The following is a 23,567-nucleotide window of genomic DNA, read 5'->3' on the forward strand; positions in this document are numbered from 1 at the left end:
GTGCAAGAGAGCAGCGGCAGCATTCTCAGGTGTGCCACCGGGCACTGATCCCACAGGGATCAGTGTAATGCTCTTGTTGCTTCCTATACTGGAAAGGAAGCTTTTTATCAGCTGTGACATTCTATTGTATGATTTGAATTAACCAACATTGTTCTGATGTTAACAATGGATCCCACGGTAACTTTCAATTGTTTATGCTACATGCATGAAGTAATCCTGCATAAAATACAATGTTATATTGTTGTATAGCAGCATAGAAAGTGGTATTGTGCTATTATACTGGTCCATAGTATTTGTTCTACTGTACTTATAAAGTGCCAACGTACCATATAGCGCTGCTGTGTAGCATTGATGTCAGTCCCCAAGATCAGTTCCTGCAGAGAAATGGCAGGTCAGTGACCCTGCACGAGATAAGCATGTAAAGGCGAATTTGTCTATAAAGTGCATTGTCTGTGACTGCGGCCAGCTGACAGGGGACATGGTGACACAGAACCAAGCATAGAGCCTGGCACCTGCCATGAAATCTGACAGCTGATTGGTTCATTCACCCTTTCTCCCCCAGCTGGTCCAGCAATAGTATCACTTTTTGCTTTGTTTATCCTCGTCCCTGGCTTCTGGGGCTGTTTTGTCTTTGATTTGCAGCCAGACAGAACTCTTGGTTGGCTCATATAAACTGAACTGCAATTGATTAACGTAATAGAAATCGTTAATTCCAAGCTTCCTTTTCTTGTAAATAATCCTAGTGTACACTGCGAGTGTTGAAATATAAGATCGAGGTCATGGTTGGCCGCATAATGGTGGTGTTTGTGCAGTTGGAGGCCGGCTGCACAGTTGCCATCTGCTCTCCTGCCTCCTTATGGTTAAGGTGATATGTATCAAACCTTTCAGAGAGATAATTTGAAGTTGCCAATAGTAACCAATCTGCTTCCTGCTGTTATTTACAGGTGACATTCAGAAAATTAGAATATCGTGCAAAAGTGCATTTATTTCAGTAATTCAACTAAAAAAGGTGAAACTAATATATTATATAGGGGTCGATACAATTCCCCGACAGTTGAATATCGCCGGGAATTAGCTCCTGTCGCTATTCAATTCAGTACATGTTAATTCGGCGAATGCCCGTTCTCCCGGACTTAACAGGTTGATTTGTCGGCAGAACGTGCATTCTCTGACTTAACTGCCCGGCGCGATGCTGATTCCCAACAGAATCAGCATCGCGACAGCACTTTTGTCGTATTTCCTCTCGCATTCCCTGGGGGTGAGAGAAGAATACCCGACAATTAAGTGTCACTTGGCGCTGTATTGAATAGCACCGGGAGCTAATTCCCGACGCTATTCAACTGTCTTGAGAATTGAATCGACCCCATAGACTACATGCAAAGTGAGATATTTCAAGCATTTATTTTGTTATAATTTTGATTATGGTTTACAGCTTAAGAAATCCCCAAATCCAAAATCTCAGAAAATTAGACTATTACATAAAATCAATAAAAAATGGATTTTAAATACAGAAATGTCGTCACTCCTAAAAGTATAATCATGCACATGTACTCAGTACTTGGTTTGGGCCCCTTTTGCATGAATTACTGCCTCAATGCGGCGTGGCATGGATTCTATCAGTCTGTGGCACTGCTGAGGTGTTATGGAAGACCAGGATGCTTCAATAGCAGCCTTCAGCTCTTCTGCATTGTTCAGTCTCATGTCTCTCATCTTTCTCTTGGCAATGCCCCACAGATTCTCTATGGGGTCCAGGTCAGGCGAATTTGCTGGCCAATCCAGCACAGCATACCCGCAGTAAACTAAAATAAAATTTTTTTGCTGTAAAATGTTAAAACCATTAGTAAACCGTGCATAATCTAAGATGCTTTTTTTTTCATTGTAATGATGTATTTGTTTTTATTTTGTGATGTCCTATTCTCTGACGTTTCTAGGCCAGCTGTCAGGTTTTGTATCACTGTAAATAACTCTGCGCTTATTTTGTGTGTATCATTCATATGCCAGTGTGGCTTGTCAGTAGGTTGTTATAGTATGTGTTTACTATGGCACTAACATAAATATTATAGGATGACTGTTGCTGGACTTGAAAAAGATCTTTTATCATGAGTTGAAAACTGGTGTGGATCATTAGATCGACAGTGTCTAGGTCGACAGTCACTAGGTCGGCAGGTCAAAAGGTCGATATGAGGTTTTTTCTTTTTTTCCTGGTGTCGTTTTCTTCGTAGAGTGGCCGGGAACCCCAATTAGTGCACAGTGTCCCCTAGCATGGCTCGCTTCGCTCGCCATGCTTCGATTACTGTTCCTATCGTAGTCCACGTGGATTGTTAAATATGAAAAAGTAAAAAAAATAATAATTAAAAAAACAAAAAAACAAACCTCATGTCTACCTTTTTGACCTGTCGACCTAGAACATGTCTCCCTTCTGACCCTGTCAACCTATAGTGGTCGACCTAGGCACTGTCGATCTTCAGACCGGATCCCGTTGAAAACATAGGAGGGAATTCAATTGCCTATGGTCATTTTACTGCAGGCTTTCGGGGCCCTCCTGAGGTGCCGAAAAAAAATCCCAGTAAGTGCTCAGTTTTCTTGATCGCAGCCGCTAAAACACATAAGATTCGGGATAAGATCCTGGACCTATGTGTTTGTGTTTTTAGGCGAAAATGGACAGTTTTCAGGGAGAAATAAAACTGGCTACAATTGAATTTGCCCGGGAAAAACAAACAAAACATTGGGCCAAAAAAGTGTAAAAGCCCCCCCCCCCCCTTAATCTTTTAGGTGTAATGCTTTTAAATTAATTTCGTCTAGGCTTTTCAGTGTTCCAATTTAGTTGGTGGTGGTGGGGTTTTTTTTTTTTTTTTTAAGAACATTTTATTAAAGATATGAAAGATATACAATGGTAATGTCCCGTGCAGGGTTCAGTAATAATAATGTTTGAATTAAGAGATATAAAATGCTGAACAGACAGGAGAATAGAAAGGTAGGAAAAGGAGATCAGCATATATAATCTCTATCTAACAAAAAAAAAAATATATATATATATATAATCCGCATGTAATACAGTATTTGATGTGGGTGAGCTGACTGGTCACGTGCAACTCCTTTAGCGTTGGGCATTTTTTGTTGCCAAAAATGTCTTATTCATATCGCTATGCAAAAAACACATACATGCGGACTAAAATGATATGCAGCATGCCTTTATTCTTACAAAGTAAGCAACAATTTAATAAACATGGGTGTATTAATCTCGATACATCCTTCTGAAGAAGCTGCCAGTATGACCACAAGGAACGTGTAAAGTGCTTTTGAATGCTGTATGCCTATAACAGTTAGTGAAGCATAAGCGTTTAGTTGCACAGTGTCTTACTTATAGGAGTTTTAAGTTTGCGCTTTGAGTTCTCTTTCTTGCATAAAAGCAGAGTGTAAAGTAAAATCTGTGGCTGTGGATCCACTCTAGAATGTTGATGGTCTGGTGGTTTTCCCCAGGCAGTGATAAGCAGAATATTTGTGAGTGATCAATGCACACCTCCAGACAGTTTCCTGTTATCTGATTGAATGGGACATTTGTTCCCTTGTGAGTAATAGTTTGCGATCAATGAACACTGTATTTTCTTCTGCTCTACAGCTGAACACAATGCTTTCCCGTAATTAGACCAGAGGCTTTTCTTTGTTTAACTTATAAACATTTTACAGAGCCCTCCCATACTTTTATTTACTGAAATTGTGAGAATATTGAAACCTATCTTATTATAGGATACACTACACGCCTAAAGTATGTGAAGCCCTCTTTTATTTTGTGCGTTTGCCCTTTACAGCCACACCTATTGCTATTAGGGGTAATTCAGACCTGATCGCTCGTGAGCAATTTTTTTTCAGTGCTGCGATCCGGTCAGAACTCCGCATACACCGCAATGCGCAGGCGTGTCGCACGGGTACAAAGCAGATTGTTGCTGTGCGATGAGTTTTACGAAGAATCCATTCGCACAGCTGTTCGCAAGGAGATTGACAGGAAGAAGGCATGTGTGGGTGTCAATTTACAGTTTTCTGGGAGTGGTTGGAAAAACGCAGGCATGTCCAAGCGTTTGCAGGGAGGGTGCCTGACGTCAATTCTGGCACCTGACAGGCTGAAGTGATCGCAGCGGCTGAGTAAGTTCTGGGCAACTCAGAAACTGCACAAAGATTTTTTATTGTTTTTTGTACCGCTCAACTGCACATGCGATCGCACACTTGCACAGCTAAAATACACTCCCTGGTGCGCGGCGACTATGCGAATGCTGGACTGCAAAAAAAACACTAGCGAGCGATCAGGTCTGAATTAGGCCCCTTGTCCATAGTCACAAACGATCAGTATCATGGCCATACGGAAGAGCTCAGTGGCTTTCAGCGTAGCACTGTCATATGATGCCATCTTTCCAACAAATCAGTTTGTTAAATAGCCGCACAGCTAGAGCTGCCCAGGTCAACTGTAGCTGCTGTTTTTGTGAACTGGAAATAACTAGGAGTAATAAAGGCACATAAAGATCATAGAATAGAAAAGCACATATAAAATGTGTCTATCCTTGATTGCAATCTAGGGCTATTTTTGGGTTGGAACGCTGTTCTTAAAGCTCTTTTCTAAGATGACGTCGCCAAGAGTGGCGTTCCAGGACGTCTGCGGCCTGACCTGCTGTCTCCTTTGAGGCGGCGCCCATTTTGGGAGGGACATTTGTAACAATATTCCATGGAATTCTGTGCAGACACTGGCGATTGCAAGGCTCGTCCAACTCTAAAAACGACCCTGCCGGGAGCCATTGAATTGAAATGGTGGCTGTGAGCCTGGCCTTACTGCCCCAACATCAGACCTTGATCTCTCCGGGGTATTTGAGGCTCAATGTATGTGAATCCCCACATGTTCTACAGTCTAGAGGAAAGTATTTAAAGGATAATGGGTACTGTTCTAGCAGTAAAGGGAAGACTAACTCCGTACAAATGCCATGGTTTTGTAATGAGATGCTCAGCATGCACATCTACAGTTGGTGTTATATGTGGTCACCCACGTGCTCTTAGCCATGTAATATATTTAGAACTTTTAATTATTGTCTCTTTTGATACTTGTTTCTGATGAAATTGGTATTACAAGATGAGGTCGTGGGTAATGTATTCAGTTTTTTGCTAAATCCCAAAATTATTCAGTTTTGATTTTTTCCTTGTAACTAGTGCTTGTATATTTATGTTTTACATACAGTACATATAGGATTGGTAGGGCTTCATCACATCAGCAGGGGGGATATGGTTGTTAGGTTGACACATCTTAGGTCGACAGTAATTAGGTCGACCACTGAAGGTCGACCTGTACTAGGTCGACAGGCCGATATACATTGCCCCCCCCCCCCCCCCAAATGTTTTGTGCATTTTCATACTTTGCGATCCACGTTGACTACAATTGGGAATGGTAACGAGCAAGGCACCTTGCCCAAGTGGACACGGTGCACTATTTGAGGTTCCCCATCACTTTACGAAGAAAACGACACCCAAAAAAGTTGAAAAACTCATGTCGACCTTTTCACCTGTTGACCTAGTGCATGTCGACTTAATGCCCATTGCGACCTAATGACTGTCGACCTAAGTTGGGTCGACCCAACAACACATACCCATCAGCAATCAGGTCTTAGCCCCACTAGGGATATTCTTATTGTTCATATAAGCAGCCCTATGGAACAACAATCTGCAACTTTTACTTACATTTCCCGTTTATAGGTAAATACTTTATAAGAAATAGTAACTTCACTGAGTTTTCAGATTTTCAAACAGTCTTGGTGGTTTCAGCAGCTGGATTTAAGGACTCGATAATATTAAATTGTTATTGCCCCTTTAAGTTCAAAGGCGAGAGCCGCCGAAGACACCTCAGCTTTAAGAAAACGCCACTTGGTAAATTCTCCCCTTTAGGTTATATGTAATAGCCTGTGAGTTGTTGGAGATTTTGCTGCTAGATTAAAGCGCCAATTTGTAAAATAGCAAAACCAGGTTTGCAACAAATTAACCCACCAGTAAGAAGGAGGAAAACGGAGCCCCCAGCAGGGAATTCACTTATACGTGGAGAGAACATACAAACCCCACACCAATAGTGACTATATAGGGTAAAAATTACTATTTTTTTTTTCTTTTTATATTTCTGGTAACAAGATTATACTATACTTGTATTCAGCATTAATACTCTTCTTCAACTGTAATATATAAAACCGTTTACACAATAACATACGGAACAGTAATAGAGGAAAAAGGGAAATGGCAACAACTCCGTTACTAAAAGCCAATGAATCATCTAATTCAAGCAAACAATTTGATCCTTCTCTAGTACTTGAATATTCATGCCAGCTATACCACTTGACTAAAGGTCATTTGGCATTAAAAATGTAGGGCAGACCGTGGGTCTCCATCACAAAGGCCTGTTGGGTTTTACAGATTATTTTAAGAAGCGAAGGAGTCAGGGGACTTTTCCAGTTTTAGGCTATTGCGGCCCTAGTAGCTATGAGGATATGACCCAACACATAGCAATCGGCATGGGTAAGATCTGTCTGTAAAATATGTAGAAGAGCCAATAATGGAAAATCTTGGAGAGTGACTTTAAGTACTTTAGAAGCAAAAGCAAACACCTCACTCCAGAGCTGGCGAATCTTAGGGCATGTCCAAAATACATGAAAAATATCCCCAATTTCAGAACAATTCTTCCAACAGTACTTTGAGTGGCTAGGCCAGGTTTTGTGTAGTTTGGCTGGCGTAAAATACAATCTATGAAGGAATTTGAAATACATTGCTTTGTGGTTATTGTATTTAGACCTAGCATGTGTAGCAAGGTAAATTGACTCACATTGTAGCCGCGTAAACATGCAACCCAAATTCGCTTCCCACTGCGATTGAGCCGGAGTTTTTGTCTTGTAACAAAACGTATTGGATTATAGTATACCAAAATCTAATAGATCCTCTACCGTTACCGGCTGATAATTTCTATAATCTAGAAGGAGGAAGAAGCAGTAGTGGCCCTGAAGATTTTATCGAACTAGCAATCCAATGTGTTATGTGGTTACATGTAAATAACTCTGTATGGGGCAAATTAAATTGGCTTTGTAACTTGGAAAAGGGAGTAATGGTAAATCCTTCAACTAGATCGGCAACAGTAGTGATACCACAGAGCAGCCATTTAGAAACATTTTAAATCTTGGATCAACCTGGATAGAGCCTCTAAAGATAATTTACGGGAAGGTAGAGAAAGCTTTTAAAAAAGTTACCATAACGTCCCACGCTTTGAGAGAGTCTAAAATAGTATGGGGGATATTTTGTGGAGTGGGTCTCTGTTGAACCAGAGTCCAAAGTAGGTATAAAAGGTTAAAATGGGGATAGAAGTCTTTCTCTAAATCTACCCCTTGCTTCACACCCTCCGGTAGAGACCAATCGCTCACTTGTGCTACTAGGCATGCAATTGGATATGAACACAGGTCAGGTACCTCCAACCCACACTAATTTCCTAGCTCTCGTTAGGCATCTATAAGCTATACTTGGGGGTTTATTCTTCCAAACATAACGAAGTGTCGCTAAATGTACATGGCTAATAAACTTCTGCAGGACCAGATATGGGTGCGAAATAGGTACATCAATTTTGGGAGAATCGTCATTTTATAAGATGCTAATCTGCCGAGCCACGATATCTCCAGACTTCCTCATCATTTTAGGAGCTGACCTATATGAGAGCGTAAAGGGGTGTAATTAACCTCTGCTATCGTGGATAATATGTTGGGGATATTGATGCCAAGTTAGAGTATGTAGTCTTTTTTTTTTTTTTTTTTTTTTTTTTTCAATTATATTTATATTGGGATTTAAATCTGGTCAATTTACCAGGGCTTCCGTTTTAGATGTATTGCATTTATAGTTTAAGGGATTTAGGGCAAAAAACACTAGTGGGTTTTAACCAAAGAAGGCTTAATGTGTGGTGCACTCTTTTGGTATTATATAGTTTAATTAAAAATTAACTTTTATTTCTCTGACGTCCTAGTGGATGCTGGGAACTCCGTAAGGACCATGGGGAATAGCGGCTCCGCAGGAGACTGGGCACAAAAGAAAAGCTTTAGGACTACCTGGTGTGCACTGGCTCCTCCCCCTATGACCCTCATCCAAGCCTCAGTTAGATTTTTGTGCCCGACCGAGCTGGGTGCAATCTAGGGGGCTCTCCTGAGCTTCTTAGGAAAAGTTCGTTTTAGGTTTTTTATTTTCAGTGATACCTGCTGGCAACAGGCTCACTGCATCGAGGGACTAAGGGGAGAAGAAGCGAACCTGCCTGCCTGCTTGCAGCCAGCTTGGGCTTCTTATGCTACTGGACACCATTAGCTCCAGAGGGACCGAACACAGGCCAAGCCTCGGAGTCCGGTCCCAGAGCCGCGCCGCCGGCCCCCTTACAGAGCCAGAAGCAAGAAGTCCGGAAAATCGGCGGCAGAAGACATCAGTCTTCACCAAGGTAGCGCACAGCACTGCAGCTGTGCTCCATTGCTCCTCATGCACACCACACGCTCCGGTCATTGATGGGTGCAGGGCGCTGGGGGGGGGGGCGCCCTGAGCAGCAATATGAACACCTTGGCTGGCTAAAATACATCACATATAACCCCCAGGGCTATATGGATGTATATTAACCCCTGCCAGATTCCTGAAAAAAGCGGGAGAAAAGTCAGCCGAGAAGGGGGCGGAGCCTATCTCCTCAGCACACTGGCGCCATTTTCCCTCACAGCTCCGCTGGAAGGACGTCTCCCTGACTCTCCCCTGCAGTCCTGCACTACAGAAAAGGGTAAAACAAGAGAGGGGGGCACAAATTAGGCGCAGTATAATATAAACAGCAGCTATAAGGGGAAAAACACTCTGTATAGTGTTATCCCAACATATATATAGCGCTCTGGTGTGTGCTGGCATACTCTCCCTCTGTCTCCCCAAAGGGCTAGTGGGGTCCTGTCCTCTATCGGAGCATTCCCTGTGTGTGTGCTGTGTGTCGGTACGACTGTGTCGACATGTATGAGGAGGAAAATGATGTGGAGGCGGAGCAATTGCCTATAATGGAGATGTCACCCCCTAGGGAGTCGACACCTGAGTGGATGGGCTTATGGAAGGATTTACGTGAAAGTGTCAGCTCTTTACAAAAGACGGTTGATGACATGAGACAGCCGGCTACTCAGCTTGTGCCTGTCCAGGCGTCTCAAAGACCATAAGGGGCTCTAAAACGCCCGCTACCTCAGATGGCAGATACAGACGCCGACACGGATACTGACTCCAGTGTCGACGATGAAGAGACGAATGTGACTTCCAGTAGGGCCACACGTTACATGATTGAGGCAATGAAAAATGTTTTACACATTTCTGATAGTACAAGTACCACTAAAAAGGGTATTATGTTTGGTGAGAAAAAACTACCTGTAGTTTTTCCTGCATCTGAGGAATTAAATGAAGTGTGTGATGAAGCGTGGGTTTCTCCCGATAAAAAACTGATAATTCCTAAAAGGTTATTGGCATCATACCCCTTCCCGCCAGAGGATAGGGCACGTTGGGAAACACCCCCTAGGGTGGATAAAGCGCTCACACGCTTGTCTAAACAGGTGGCACTACCGTCTCCTGATACGGCTGCCCTTGAGGAACCTGCTGACAGAAAGCAGGAGAATATCCTAAAATGTATATACACTCACACGGGTGTTATACTGCGACCAGCAATCGCCTCAGCCTGGATGTGCAGTGCTGGGGTGGCTTGGTCGGATTCCCTGACTGAAAATATTGATACCCTGGATAGGGACAGTATATTACTGACTATAGAGCATTTAAAAGATGCATTTTTATATATGCGTGATGCACAGAGGGATATTTGCCGACTGGCATCAAGAGTAAGTGCGCTGTCCATATCTGCCAGAAGAGGGTTATGGACGCGGCAGTGGTCAGGTGATGCTGATTCCAAAAGGCATATGGAAGTATTGCCTTATAAAAGGGAGGAGTTATTTGGGGTAGGTCTATCGGACCTAGTGTCCACGGCAACTGCTGGGAAATCCACATTTTTACCCCAGGTAGCCTCTCAACATAAGAAGACGCCGTATTATCAGGCGCAGTCCTTTCGGCCCCATAAGGGCAAGCGGGCAAAAGGCTCCTCATTTCTGCCCCGTGGCAGAGGGAGAGGAAAAAGGCTGCAGCAAACAGCCAGTTCCCAGGAACAGAAGCCCTCTCCCACTTCTGCCAAGTCCTCAGCATGACGCTGGGGCTCTACAAGCGGACTCAGGCACGGTGGGGGCCCGTCTCAAGAATTTCAGCGCGCAGTGGGCTCACTCACTAGTGGACCCCTGGATCCTTCAGGTGGTATCTCAGGGGTACAAATTGGAATTCGAGACGTCTCCCCCCCCCGCCGTTTCCTAAAGTCTGCCTTACCGACGTCTCCCTCCGACAGGGAGGCGGTATTGGAAGCCATTCACAAGCTGTATTCTCAGCAGGTGATAATCAAGGTACCCCTCCTGCAACAGGGAAAGGGGTATTATTCCACGCTGTTTGTGGTACCGAAGCCGGATGGCTCGGTGAGACCTATTTTAAATCTAAAATCTTTGAACACTTACATACAGAGGTTCAAATTCAAGATGGAGTCACTCAGAGCGGTAATCGCGAACCTGGAAGAAGGGGATTATATGGTGTCTCTGGACATCAAGGATGCTTACCTCCATGTCCCAATTTACCCTTCTCACCAAGGGTACCTCAGGTTTGTGGTACAGAACTGCCACTATCCGTTTCAGACGCTGCCGTTTGGATTGTCCACGGCGCCCCGGGTCTTTACCAAAGTAATGGCCGAAATGATGATACTCCTTCGAAGGAAAGGAGTTTTTTAATTATCCCTTACTTGGACGATCTCCTGATAAGGGCAAGATCCGAGGAACAGTTGGTAGTCGGAGTAGCACTATCTCAAGTAGTGCTGCGGCAGCACGGTTGGATTCTCAATATCCCAAAATCGCAGCTGATCCCGACGACACGTCTTCTATTCCTAGGGATGATCCTGGACACAGTCCAGAAAAAGGTGTTTCTCCCGGAAGAGAAAGCCAGAGAGTTATCCGAGCTAGTCAGAAACCTCCTAAAACCAGGCCAAGTATCAGTGCATCAATGCACAAGGGTCCTGGGAAAAATGGTGGCTTCCTACGAAGCAATCCCATTCGGCAGATTCCACGCAAGAACATTCCAGTGGGACCTGCTGGACAAATGGTCCGGATCGCATCTTCAGATGCATCGGCGGATAACCCTGTCCCCAAGGACAAGGGTGGATCTCCTGTGGTGGTTGCAGAGTGCTCATCTTCTAGAGGGCCGCAGATTCGGCATTCAGGACTGGGTCCTGGTGACCACAGATGCCAGCCTGCGAGGCTGGGGAGCAGTCACACAGGGAAGAAACTTCCAGGGCTTGTGGTCAAGCCTGGAGACATCACTTCACATAAATATCCTGGAGTTAAGAGCCATTTACAATGCTGTGAGCCAAGCAAGACCTCTGCTTCAAGGTCAGCCAGTGCTGATCCAGTCGGACAACATCACGGCAGTCTTCCACGTAAACAGACAGGGCGGCACAAGAAGCAGGAGGGCAATGGCAGAAGCTGCAAGGATTCTTCGCTGGGCGGAAAATCATGTGATAGCACTGTCAGCAGTGTTCATTCCGGGAGTGGACAACTGGGAAGCAGACTTCCTCAGCAGGCACGACCTCCACCCGGGAGAGTGGGGACTTCACCCGGAAGTCTTCCACATGATTGTAAACCATTGGGAAAAACCAAAGGTGGACATGATGGCGTCCCGCCTCAACAAAAAACTGGACAGGTATTGCGCCAGGTCAAGGGACCCTCAAGCAATAGCGGTGGACGCTCTGGTAACACCGTGGGTGTACCAGTCAGTGTATGTGTTCCCTCCTCTGCCTCTCATACCCAAGGTGCTGAGGATTATACGGCGGGGAGGAGTAAGAACTATTCTCGTGGCTCTGGATTGGCCAAGAAGGACTTGGTACCCGGAACTTCAAGAAATGCTCACAGAGGACCCGTGGCCTCTACCTCTGAGAAGGGACCTGCTCCAGCAGGGACCCTGTCTGTTCCAAGACTTACCGCGGCTGCGTTTGACGGCATGGCGGTTGAACGCCGGATCCTAAAGGAAAAAGGCATTCCAGACGAAGTCATCCCTACTTTGATAAAAGCCAGAAAGGATGTAACCGCAAAGCATTATCACCGCATCTGGCGGAAATATGTTGCGTGGTGCGAGGCCAAAAGGCCCCGACGGAGGAATTTCAACTGGGTCGATTCCTGCATTTCCTGCAAGCAGGAGTGTCTATGGGCCTAAAATTAGGATCCATTAAGGTCCAGATTTCGGCCCTGTCGATTTTCTTTCAGAGAGAACTGGCTTCAGTGCCTGAAGTCCAGACGTTTGTTAAGGGAGTGCTACATATACAGCCTCCTTTTGTGCCTCCAGTGGCACCCTGGGATCTGAATGTTGTTTTGGGTTTCCTAAAATCACATTGGTTTGAACCACTCAACACTGTGGACTTAAAATATCTCACATGGAAAGTGGTCATGCTGTTGGCCCTGGCTTCAGCCAGGCGTGTGTCAGAATTGGCGGCTTTATCCTGTAAAAGCCCTTACCTGATTTTTCATACGGACAGGGCAGAATTGAGGACTCGTCCTCAATTTCTCCCAAAGGTGGTTTCAGCGTTTCATCTGAACCAGCCTATTGTGGTACCTGCGGCTACTAAGGACTTGGAGGACTCCAAGTTGCTGGACGTTGTCAGGGCCCTGAAAATATGTTTCCAGGACGGCTGGAGTCAGAAAATCTGACTCGCTATTTATCCTGTACGCACCCAACAAGCTGGGTGCTCCTGCTTCTAAGCAGACTATTGCTCGCTGGATTTGTAGTACAATTCAGCTTGCGCATTCTGTGGCAGGCCTGCCACAGCCAAAATCTGTAAAAGCCCACTCCACAAGGAAGGTGGGCTCATCTTGGGCGGCTGCCCGAGGGGTCTCGGCTTTACAACTTTGCCGAGCTGCTACTTGGTCAGGGTCAAATACTTTTGTGAAATTTTACAAATTTGACACTCTGGCTGAGGAGGACCTGGAGTTTTCTCACTCGTTGCTGCAGAGTCATCCGCACTCTCCCGCCCGTTTGGGAGCTTTGGTATAATCCCCATGGTCCTTACGGAGTTCCCAGCATCCACTAGGACGTCAGAGAAAATAAGAATTTACTTACCGATAATTCTATTTCTCGTAGTCCGTAGTGGATGCTGGGCGCCCATCCCAAGTGCGGATTATCTGCAATACTTGTACATAGTTATTGTTAACAAATCGGGTTATTGTTGTTGTGAGCCATCTGTCCAGAGGCTCCTCTGTTATCATGCTGTTAACTGGGTTCATATCACAAGTTGTACGGTGTGATTGGTGTGGCTGGTATGAGTCTTACCCGGGATTCAAAATCCTTCCTTATTGTGTACGCTCGTCCGGGCACAGTATCCTAACTGAGGCTTGGAGGAGGGTCATAGGGGGAGGAGCCAGTGCACACCAGGTAGTCCTAAAGCTTTTCTTTTGTGCCCAGTCTCCTGCGGAGCCGCTATTCCCCATGGTCCTTATGGAGTTCCCAGCATCCTCTACGGACTACGAGAAATAGAATTATCGGTAAGTAAATTCTTATTTTCTATATTTCTAAAAATTCATTAATAGGCATTAGAGGACAATCAATTGTCAGCCTGGAAAAAACAAATACGATAATTTTGTATCAGCAAGGTGAAAATATAAACAAATTGTATACAGGTTTATGTACCATGTTATTGAGATCCTTTTAATATTTAAATTTTGATCTCAATCTAACCTGTTATCAGCTGCTCCCTGCTGAGCGTTCTTATAATAAAATACACAACATTTTTGTAACGGGGCACTCCTTTCTAGCCTAACAAGATTTGTATAAGAGTCGGCATGTGGACAACAGAATAATTACCTACAATATATTCTCTAATATAGTTCTCATAACAAAAATTCAACCACAGCTCACTGATGTACAAGTAAATCATATATAGGTCAGTGCACGTAAATAGAGTATTTAAAGCGCTTTCTGCTATAATTTGTGATCCTAAAGTCACATTCAGGACTTTGTGTATATAGCGGAGCACTACTCGCTGATCTATAAAAAGCCAGCATGTACTCAACAAAGTATTTAATACAAATGCATTCAAATATGTCCTTTGATAATACAGTTCTGTGATACAATATAATCAGAATGTTGTGATAAAACACAAATCACTGATATGCAGAAAAATATTTAAATATCAGCACACATAAAAGGCAAAACATTGGAAGCGGTTTTTTGTCATAAATTATGACCCTGAATTTGCCATAAATATCAGCTCACATAAAAGGCAAAGTATTAGAAACGTTTTCTGTCCTAAATGATGACCCTGAATTCGCCACGATATTAATAACATAACCGGCATATTTAACTTGACACAATCAAGCAGTCCCCAGTGTGTTCTGAGGCTTCAACACTGTTGCCACTGGTCAGAATAGAGCAGTGATTTTCAACCTTTTTTTTTTACTCGCGGTACACGGAACAACATTTTAAAATTGCCAAGGCACTCCACCAGTTCCCCACAGAAAAAAACAAAACAAAAAACACACATTGGCCCTCACAGTAAAAAAAAATAAAAAAATCCACATATACATTGGTTTTTTTTCTGTGTAGCCAATCACATTGCTCCCCACGTAAATCCTATTACTCCCCAAATGAATTATTCACATTGTGTCCCCCCCCCCCCCCCCCTCCCCCCATAAATCCTTATTCTCCCCACATAAGTCATATTGCTCCCCACAGGAGAAATAAAACAGATCGGTCAGCTGTCCTCTTTCCTGTCCCTCAGTGGCGGGGGTTGTTCATAGTGGAGTGCTTCAAATACTGAGCAGGGCACTGTCGGGCAGGTGTGGATGTGGGTGGTCAAGGAAAGCTGTGGATGCAGGCGGGAACTGGAAGATGTGTAGGCAGGCGGGTGGGCTGGCTAGGTGGTGAGACATGGCAGTCGTGACCTATGATATCTCACCGCCGTGTCTTCAAGGCATAGGTCACGGCCGGAGCACGACTGATCCTCTAAAAAGTGCCCAGGCCAACAGTTCACTCTGAAGGTGCAGGATGCGGCTCTGGCTCCACGGCACACCTTGCAACTGGTTGCGGCACACTAGTGTGCCACGGCACACTGAGTGAAAAAGCCTGGAATAGAGCAAAGACCAATGTTTCTCTGTTACCACTAAACGGGAAACTGAGGTGATGCTACAATTCTGTTGCTGAGCGGACCAAAAAAAAAAAAAAAAAAAAACACCAGTTACTGAGTAACCTCAATTCAAAACCAAAAGCAATGTAACAGTTCCACTGCTACTTGGAAAAAATTTACAGAACAGACATACGTATATATTCTTCACGTCTGATTTAACATTGTTAAACAGGTAAGAATAGGTATATTTCAAAATACCACGTTAATGCTAGAAAACGCAATAAAGTAATCAACCAAATTATTCACCACTGTTATTTCCAAACACATTTACAGCAGATTAACACACCAGTGATTTTAAATAATAAAACTTATGTGCTGTTGGATAGAATAGATCACAGGTTCTCAAACTCGGTCCTCAGGACCCCACACAGGGCATGTTTTGCAGGTCTCCTCACAGAATCTCAAGTGAAATAATTAGCTCCACCTATGGACCATTAAAAATGTGTCAGTGAGTAATTAATACACCTGTGCACTTGCTGGGTTACCTGCAAAACATGCACTGTGTGGGGTCCTAAATATAGAGTTTGAGAACCACTGGAATAGATGTTCCGGCGCCACAACTTTCTCTAACGTCCTAAGTGAATGCTGGGGACTCCGTAAGGACCATGGGGATTAGCGGCTCCGCAGGAGACTGGGCACAACTATAAAGAAAGCTTTTAGACTACTGGTGTGCACTGGCTCCTCCCACTAAGACCCTCCTCCAGACTTCAGTTAGATTCTTGTGCCCGGCTGAGCTGGATGCACACTAGGGGCTCTCCTGAGCACCTAGAAAGAAAGTATATTTAGGTTTTTTATTTTACAGTGAGATCTGCTGGCAACAGACTCACTGCAGCGAGGGACTAAGGGGAGAAGAAGCGAACCTACCTAACAGGTGGTAGTTTGGGCTTCTTAGGCTACTGGACACCATTAGCTCCAGAGGGATCCGACCTTGGTGTTCGTTCCCGGAGCCGCGCCGCCGTCCCCCTTACAGAGCCAGAAGCAACGAAGAGGTCCGGAAAATCGGCGGCAGAAGACTTCGGTCTTCACCAAGGTAGCGCACAGCACTGCAGCTGTGCGCCATTGCTCCTCATGTACACCTCACACTCCGGTCACTGATGGGTGCAGGGCGCTGGGAGGGGGGGCGCCCTGAGGGCAATATATGACACCTTGGCTGTCAAATATACATCATATATAGTCCTAGGGGCTATATAGATGTAAAATTACCCCTGCCAGTATTCCAGAAAAAGCGGGAGAAAGTCAGCCGAAAAGGGGGCGGGGCTTCTCCCTCAGCACACTGGCGCCATTTTTCCCTCACAGTTCCGCTGGAAGGAAGCTCCCTGACTCTCCCCTGGAGTCTGAACACTACAGAAGGGTAAAAAAGAGAGGGGGGGCACTAAATTTAGGCGCAGTATAGATAATATATAAATATATATGTATATATATATATATATGTATATATATATATATATATATATGTATATATATATATGTATATATATATATATATATATATAGATATAGATATAGATATAGATATAGATATAGATATATATATATATATATAGATATAGATATAGATATAGATATAGATATAGATATAGATATAGATATAGATATATATAGATATACCGCAACTACCACCTGGGTGGAAGGTGCACTCACGCCCAGAAATCAGTCTCTGAATTCACTTGTAAATTCAATATAATTTTATTCAGGTTCACTGTTGATGCCGTTTTTCATCGACGTTTCGGTCCATGTGAGGACCTTTATCAAGATTGGCACTTAAAACACCTATACAATCAGAAACAATTAAAATTAATATGTATAAGAACCCAGATTATTCAACACCAGCACCACCAGTGCCTCCCAGGCCCTAAGGACTGTCACCAAACAGCAAAATCGTGCTTTAAAAAATATCTCAATCCATGTGTGATTTAGAGACGCCTCCACCCTTAGATATCACCTTACACTGAGTAAATATTCTTTCTCAACAAGTAGTTACCTGGACAACATACCAGATCACACTGATGTACTAGATAGCTTTTTCAACATAGTGAAGATGCTGCAAGAAATGATAACCTATTAGATAAATTACAAATAACTAAATGGTATAAGGCAAACATCTAAGGCCACCCATTGAAAATCATACCTAGTCATTTATAGGAACAGCACATGGCAGCTGAAGGCTCAAAGCATATTTCAAACACTAAATCTGTAATTAAAAGGCAAAAAAGAAATGATCACCAACCATAGTCCTATGTCAGAGAGTAGCTGCAGGAGAACCATACTCACTGTTCAAGTGTCCAAAGCCAAATGAGAGCTGCATGTAGTTCAGCCTCAGCTGACAGCTATTTAAGGATCAACCACAGGAAGTGCCAATTAGAAAAATTAACATAGACTAAACCACGCTTCAAAAGATTGCTGCTCAGATCACAACCAGACCCACTGAGTAAATGCTACAAAGCCTACAAGACAGGCTAATGATGTATCGCTAGGATAAGCGACTTAAATATGGGAAAATTTTGTAGTTTAACGTGGCAAAAGCCGGAGACGCGTCTTTTGCGTTCCACCGGCAGGAAGTCCCTGCGTTCCACTCAGCGGAAGTACCGCTACTCTGCGTTCCACCGGCGGGAAGTCGTTGCTCGGCTCACCAACGGACTACATACTCATAGAAAAAATGTGTAACTAGATGAGGGGTGCTCACAAATGGCGAACATCCACCCGGGTTAGAAGTTCAATAATCCAGTCCGCACATAACTTGAGAAAACGTGGGGATCACAACTACTATCCGCTTAGCCGGAAGTGACATCATACACTATACTGGGCTAGCCCATGTGGAGGCTGTCAATCACCAGAAACGTCACGTATATGTCAATAAGAAAATAGGATAATAAGAGGGCCCCAGATCCAATGACCACACTCACCCAATACATCTAAACCGACATACATCTAGTCAATAGAACATATTGAATACTACATTAGTATAATATTATAGCAAAAAAGTTTTAGTGATAATAGGTGGTCAAGGGTACAGGGGGTGGTGCGATCATTGGATTCAATGAGCCCTCATGACATGTCAAGGACCTGGGATGGCTCCGGGAAACATAAAAAACATATAAAACATAAGCAAAGACACATAAATAGATGCCCTTACTTTCTTAATCACTATACATAGAAAAAACATACATAAAAAACATAAAACATAAAACATAAAAACACAAGTTCAGACCCACTCCTTATATGATAATCATATCAGAATGCCCTTCGTCCTCAAAACACAAGACATCTTCAATAGAATCCAACATCCGAAAAGGAATTGGACTCTAAAGAAAAATGTTAAGGGGGTTGGCCTCATTGAGGCCCCTTGGAGACACCGTGTTGAGTTTGTGTATCCAAAAACTTTCCCTCTGTTTGAGCAATAGGGTACGATCACCTCCACTTGTGGGTGGAGGTACCCAATCGATAAGCTGGCACTTCAGGGCAGATACTTGGTGTCTAACTGACACGAAATGTCGTGCTACGGGTTTATCAGAAGAACCCACATTAAGGGCCGTATGTATAGATGACCGATGGTTGGCCATCCGGTCGCGAAAAGGACGCGTCGTCAATCCGACATAACATAACCCACATGGGCATTTTAGAAGATAAATAACGTGGTCCAATCGACAGTGTAGATGATACCTGATAAATATTTTTTTTTCCCTGTGTGGGGATGATACAAAAAGGAACCAGTGATCATAGATCTGCACGTAGTGCACCCCCCGCAGGAAAAGCTGCCAGGTTTGGCCTGCATAAGCTGGATGTGGGACTTGTTCTGTTCGGGGAATGTCGTGGGTCTCATTAACAATTGTTTTAGGTTAGCCCCTCGTTTATATGCAACCATGGGAGCTGGTGTTTTTAGGAACGGCAAATTGCTGTCAGTGGCTATTATTGGCCAATGTTTCCGTAGGGCTTTTCTAGTGGCATTTGTAGAACTATCAAACTGAGTGGAACAGATCATACGATTATTGCGAGTAGCATTTCTAACCTGTTGTCCGTTAAAAATGCTATTCGCTTTATTGAGGCAACGTGTAAGAATACCTCTAGAGTACCCTCGCTCAAGAAAGCGAGAAGTAATTTCAGTACATTGCTGGTCTTTGAGTGTTGGGTTGGAATTGATCCTAATAGCTCTGAGATACTGGGATATGGGCAATCCCTCTTTAAGAGCTGGGGGATGGTGGCTATTTGCGTGCAGCGTCAGATTGCGATCCGTAGGTTTACGGTACATGGAGGTGTCCAGTCGATCACCAGTTCTGGTGATGCTGACATCCAGGAAATTGATATTAGTGGCAGATACAGAGTATGTGAACTTGATGGGACTATCTAATGCATTCAATTGGTTCACCATGTCAAGAAATTCAGACTCTGTGCCTTCCCAAAGCAAAAAGAAGTCATCGATGAACCGTTTAAGGAAAGCAATCTTGTGCCCATATCTAGGCAGCAAATGAGTATTTTCATAATGCGCCATGAACAAATTTGCGTAAGCGGGGGCCAAATTAGACCCCATCGCAGTTCCGGCAATTTGGAGAAAATAATCATTTTTATACATAAAGTGGTTGCACGTCAGAACCAGTGAGGTCAATTCCAACACAAACTCGGTGGGGTAATCTTTGCAGGGAGAGCTGGAAAGGAATTTGCGTATAACTTCCATACCTTGATGGTGTGGTATGACGGTATAGAGGGAACCTACATCCATTGTAGCCAAAAGAGTATGTTCACTAAGTTTGGTAAACTTACGTAGATGTGTGAGGAAATCCCCAGTGTCCTTTAAGTAACTGTCAGTTTTTAGTACCAAAGGCTGTAAGATACTGTCAACAAAGATAGCAATCGGCTGTAACAAAGAGCCTTCCGCGGCAATAATGGGTCTGCCGGGAGGATGAACTAATGTTTTATGAATCTTAGGCAGTGTATATAGGATAGGACACCTTGGTGAATTAGTAGTCAGATAATTTAATAGGTCCTCACTAATATACCCCTGCTCAAAACCTAACTTCAGAAATTGGTCGATCCTAGATTTAATTTTGGGAACCGGATTGGTGGTTAATTTCTGGTAGGTCATATCATCTGATAATTGTCGGTTGATCTCAATGTCATAGTCTGTCCAATCTTGGACGACTATTGCTCCTCCCTTATCTCAGAGCTATTAGGATCAATTCCAACCCAACACTCAAAGACCAGCAATGTACTGAAATTACTTCTCGCTTTTTTGAGCGAGGGTACTCTAGAGGTATTCTTACACGTTGCCTCAATAAAGCGAATAGCATTTTTAACGGACAACAGGTTAGAAATGCTACTCGCAATAATCGTATGATCTGTTCCACTCAGTTTGATAGTTCTACAAATGCCACTAGAAAAGCCCTACGGAAACATTGGCCAATAATAGCCACTGACAGCAATTTGCCGTTCCTGAAAACACCAGCTCCCATGGTTGCATATAAACGAGGGGCTAACCTAAAACAATTGTTAATGAGACCCACGACATTCCCCGAACAGAACAAGTCCCACATCCAGCTTATGCAGGCCAAACCTGGCAGCTTTTCCTGCAGGGGGTGCACTACGTGCAGATCTATGATCACTGGTTCCTTTTTGTATCATCGCCACACAGGGAAAAAAATATTTATCAGGTATCATCTACACTGTCGATTGGACCACGTTATTTATCTTCTAAAATGCCCATGTGGGTTATGTTATGTCGGATTGACGACGCGTCCTTTTCGCGACCGGATGGCCAACCATCGGTCATCTATACATACGGCCCTTAATGTGGGTTCTTCTGATAAACCCGTAGCACGACATTTCGTGTCAGTTAGACACCAAGTATCTGCCCTGAAGTGCCAGCTTATCGATTGGGTACCTCCACCCACAAGTGGAGGTGATCGTACCCTATTGCTCAAACAGAGGGAAAGTTTTTGGATACACAAACTCAACACGGTGTCTCCAAGGGGCCTCAATGAGGCCAACCCCCTTAACATTTTTCTTTAGAGTCCAATTCCTTTTCGGATGTTGGATTCTATTGGAGATGTCTTGTGTTTTGAGGACGAAGGGCATTCTGATATGATTATCATATAAGGAGTGGGTCTGAACTTGTGTTTTTATGTTTTATGTTTTATGTTTTTTATGTATGTTTTTTCTGTGTATAGTGATTAAGAAAGTAAGGGCATCTATTTATGTGTCTTTGCTTATGTTTTATATGTTTTTTATGTTTCCCGGAGCCATCCCAGGTCCTTGACATGTCATGAGGGCTCATTGAATCCAATGATCGCACCACCCCCTGTACCCTTGACCACCTATTATCACTAAAACTTTTTTGCTATAATATTATACTAATGTGTAGTATTCAATATGTTCTATTGACTAGATGTATGTCGGTTTAGATGTATTGGGTGAGTGTGGTCATTGGATCTGGGGCCCTCTTATTATCCTATTTTCTTATTGACCTATACGTGACGTTTCTGGTGATTGACAGCCTCCACATGGGCTAGCCCAGTATAGTGTATGATGTCACTTCCGGCTAAGCGGATAGTAGTTGTGATCCCCACGTTTTCTCAAGTTATGTGCGGACTGGATTATTGAACTTCTAACCCGGGTGGATGTTCGCCATTTGTGAGCACCCCTCATCTAGTTACACATTTTTTCTATGAGTATGTAGTCCGTTGGTGAGCCGAGCAACGGCTTCTCCTTCGAGTGGAACGCAGGGACTTCCCGCCGGTGGAACGCAGAGTAGCGGTACTTCCGCTGAGTGGAACGCAGGGACTTCCTGCCGGTGGAACGCAAAAGACGCGTCTCCGGCTTTTGCCACGTTAAACTACAAAATTTTCCCATATTTAAGTCGCTTATCCTAGCGATACATCATTAGCCTGTCTTGTAGGCTTTGTAGCATTTACTCAGTGGGTCTGGTTGTGATCTCTGAGCAGCAATCTTTTGAAGCGTGGTTTAGTCTATGTTAATTTTTCTAATTGGCACTTCCTGTGGTTGATCCTTAAATAGCTGTCAGCTGAGGCTGAACTACATGCAGCTCTCATTTGGCTCTGGACACTTGAACAGTGAGTATGGTTCTCCTGCAGCTACTCTCTGACATAGGACTATGGTTGGTGATCATTTCTTTTTTGCCTTTTAATTACAGATTTAGTGTTTGAAATATGCTTTGAGCCTTCAGCTGCCATGTGCTGTTCCTATAAATGACTAGGTATGATTTTCAATGGGTGGCCTTAGGTGTTTGCCTTATACCATTTAGTTATTTGTAATTTATCTAATAGGTTATCATTTCTTGCAGCATCTTCACTATGTTGAAAAAGCTATCTAGTACATCAGTGTGATCTGGTATGTTGTCCAGGTAACTACTTGTTGAGAAAGAATATTTACTCAGTGTAAGGTGATATCTAAGGGTGGAGGCGTCTCTAAATCACACATGGATTGAGATATTTTTTAAAGCACGATTTTGCTGTTTGGTGACAGTCCTTAGGGCCTGGGAGGCACTGGTGGTGCTGGTGTTGAATAATCTGGGTTCTTATACATATTAATTTTAATTGTTTCTGATTGTATAGGTGTTTTAAGTGCCAATCTTGATAAAGGTCCTCACATGGACCGAAACGTCGATGAAAAACGGCATCAACAGTGAACCTGAATAAAATTATATTGAATGTACAAGTGAATTCAGAGACTGATTTCTGGGCGTGAGTGCACCTTCCACCCAGGTGGTAGTTGCGGTATATTGGTGGCCTCTTTGGTCATTAGGAGCACCCGCCGTCGTTACCATATATTGATGAGAGTGCAGGACTTTCCAAGGATATATATAGATATAGATATAGATATATATATAGATATATATATATATAGATATATAGATATATAGATATATATAAAAAAGCAGCTATAAGGGAAAACACTCATTGATAGTGGGATCCCTGTGTTATATAGCGCTCTGGTGTGTGCTGGCATACTCTCTCTCTGTCTCCCCAAAGGGCTTTGTGGGGTCCTGTCCTCTGTCAGAGCATTCCCTGTGTGTTTGCGGTGTGTCGGTACGGCTGTGTCGACATGTTTGATGAGGAGGCTTATGTGGAGGCGGAGCAAATGCCTGTAAACGTGATGTCGCCCCCTGCGGGGTCGACACCTGAGTGGATGGTGCTGTGGAAGGACTTACACGACAGTGTCGACTCCTTGCATAAAAGGTTTGACGACATACCTATTGTGGGACAGCCGGCTTCTCAGCCTGTGCCTGCCCAGGCGTCTCAAAAGCCATCAGGGGCTCTAA

General features: G+C 43.7%; 1 protein-coding gene and 2 long non-coding RNA genes across 7 annotated transcripts in view; 2 read left to right on the top strand and 1 right to left on the bottom strand.

Moving 5' to 3' along the window:
* Window positions 1-23,567, top strand: part of PIK3CB (phosphatidylinositol-4,5-bisphosphate 3-kinase catalytic subunit beta) — a 403,067-nt gene that overhangs the window by 65,717 nt on the left and 313,783 nt on the right. The gene's annotated exons all lie outside the window — the stretch shown is intronic.
* LOC134911240 (uncharacterized) lies at window positions 16,966-17,489 on the bottom strand. Its single transcript, XR_010176423.1, has 3 exons — window positions 17,427-17,489; window positions 17,280-17,339; window positions 16,966-17,068 (listed from the first exon to the last, which is right to left on the bottom strand). It is a non-coding gene; the product is annotated as an uncharacterized LOC134911240 (long non-coding RNA).
* LOC134911242 (uncharacterized) lies at window positions 22,440-22,943 on the top strand. Its single transcript, XR_010176424.1, has 3 exons — window positions 22,440-22,502; window positions 22,590-22,649; window positions 22,861-22,943. It is a non-coding gene; the product is annotated as an uncharacterized LOC134911242 (long non-coding RNA).

This window comes from Pseudophryne corroboree, chromosome 4 (assembly GCF_028390025.1).
Source record: "Pseudophryne corroboree isolate aPseCor3 chromosome 4, aPseCor3.hap2, whole genome shotgun sequence".
Lineage (NCBI taxonomy): Eukaryota > Metazoa > Chordata > Amphibia > Anura > Myobatrachidae > Pseudophryne > Pseudophryne corroboree.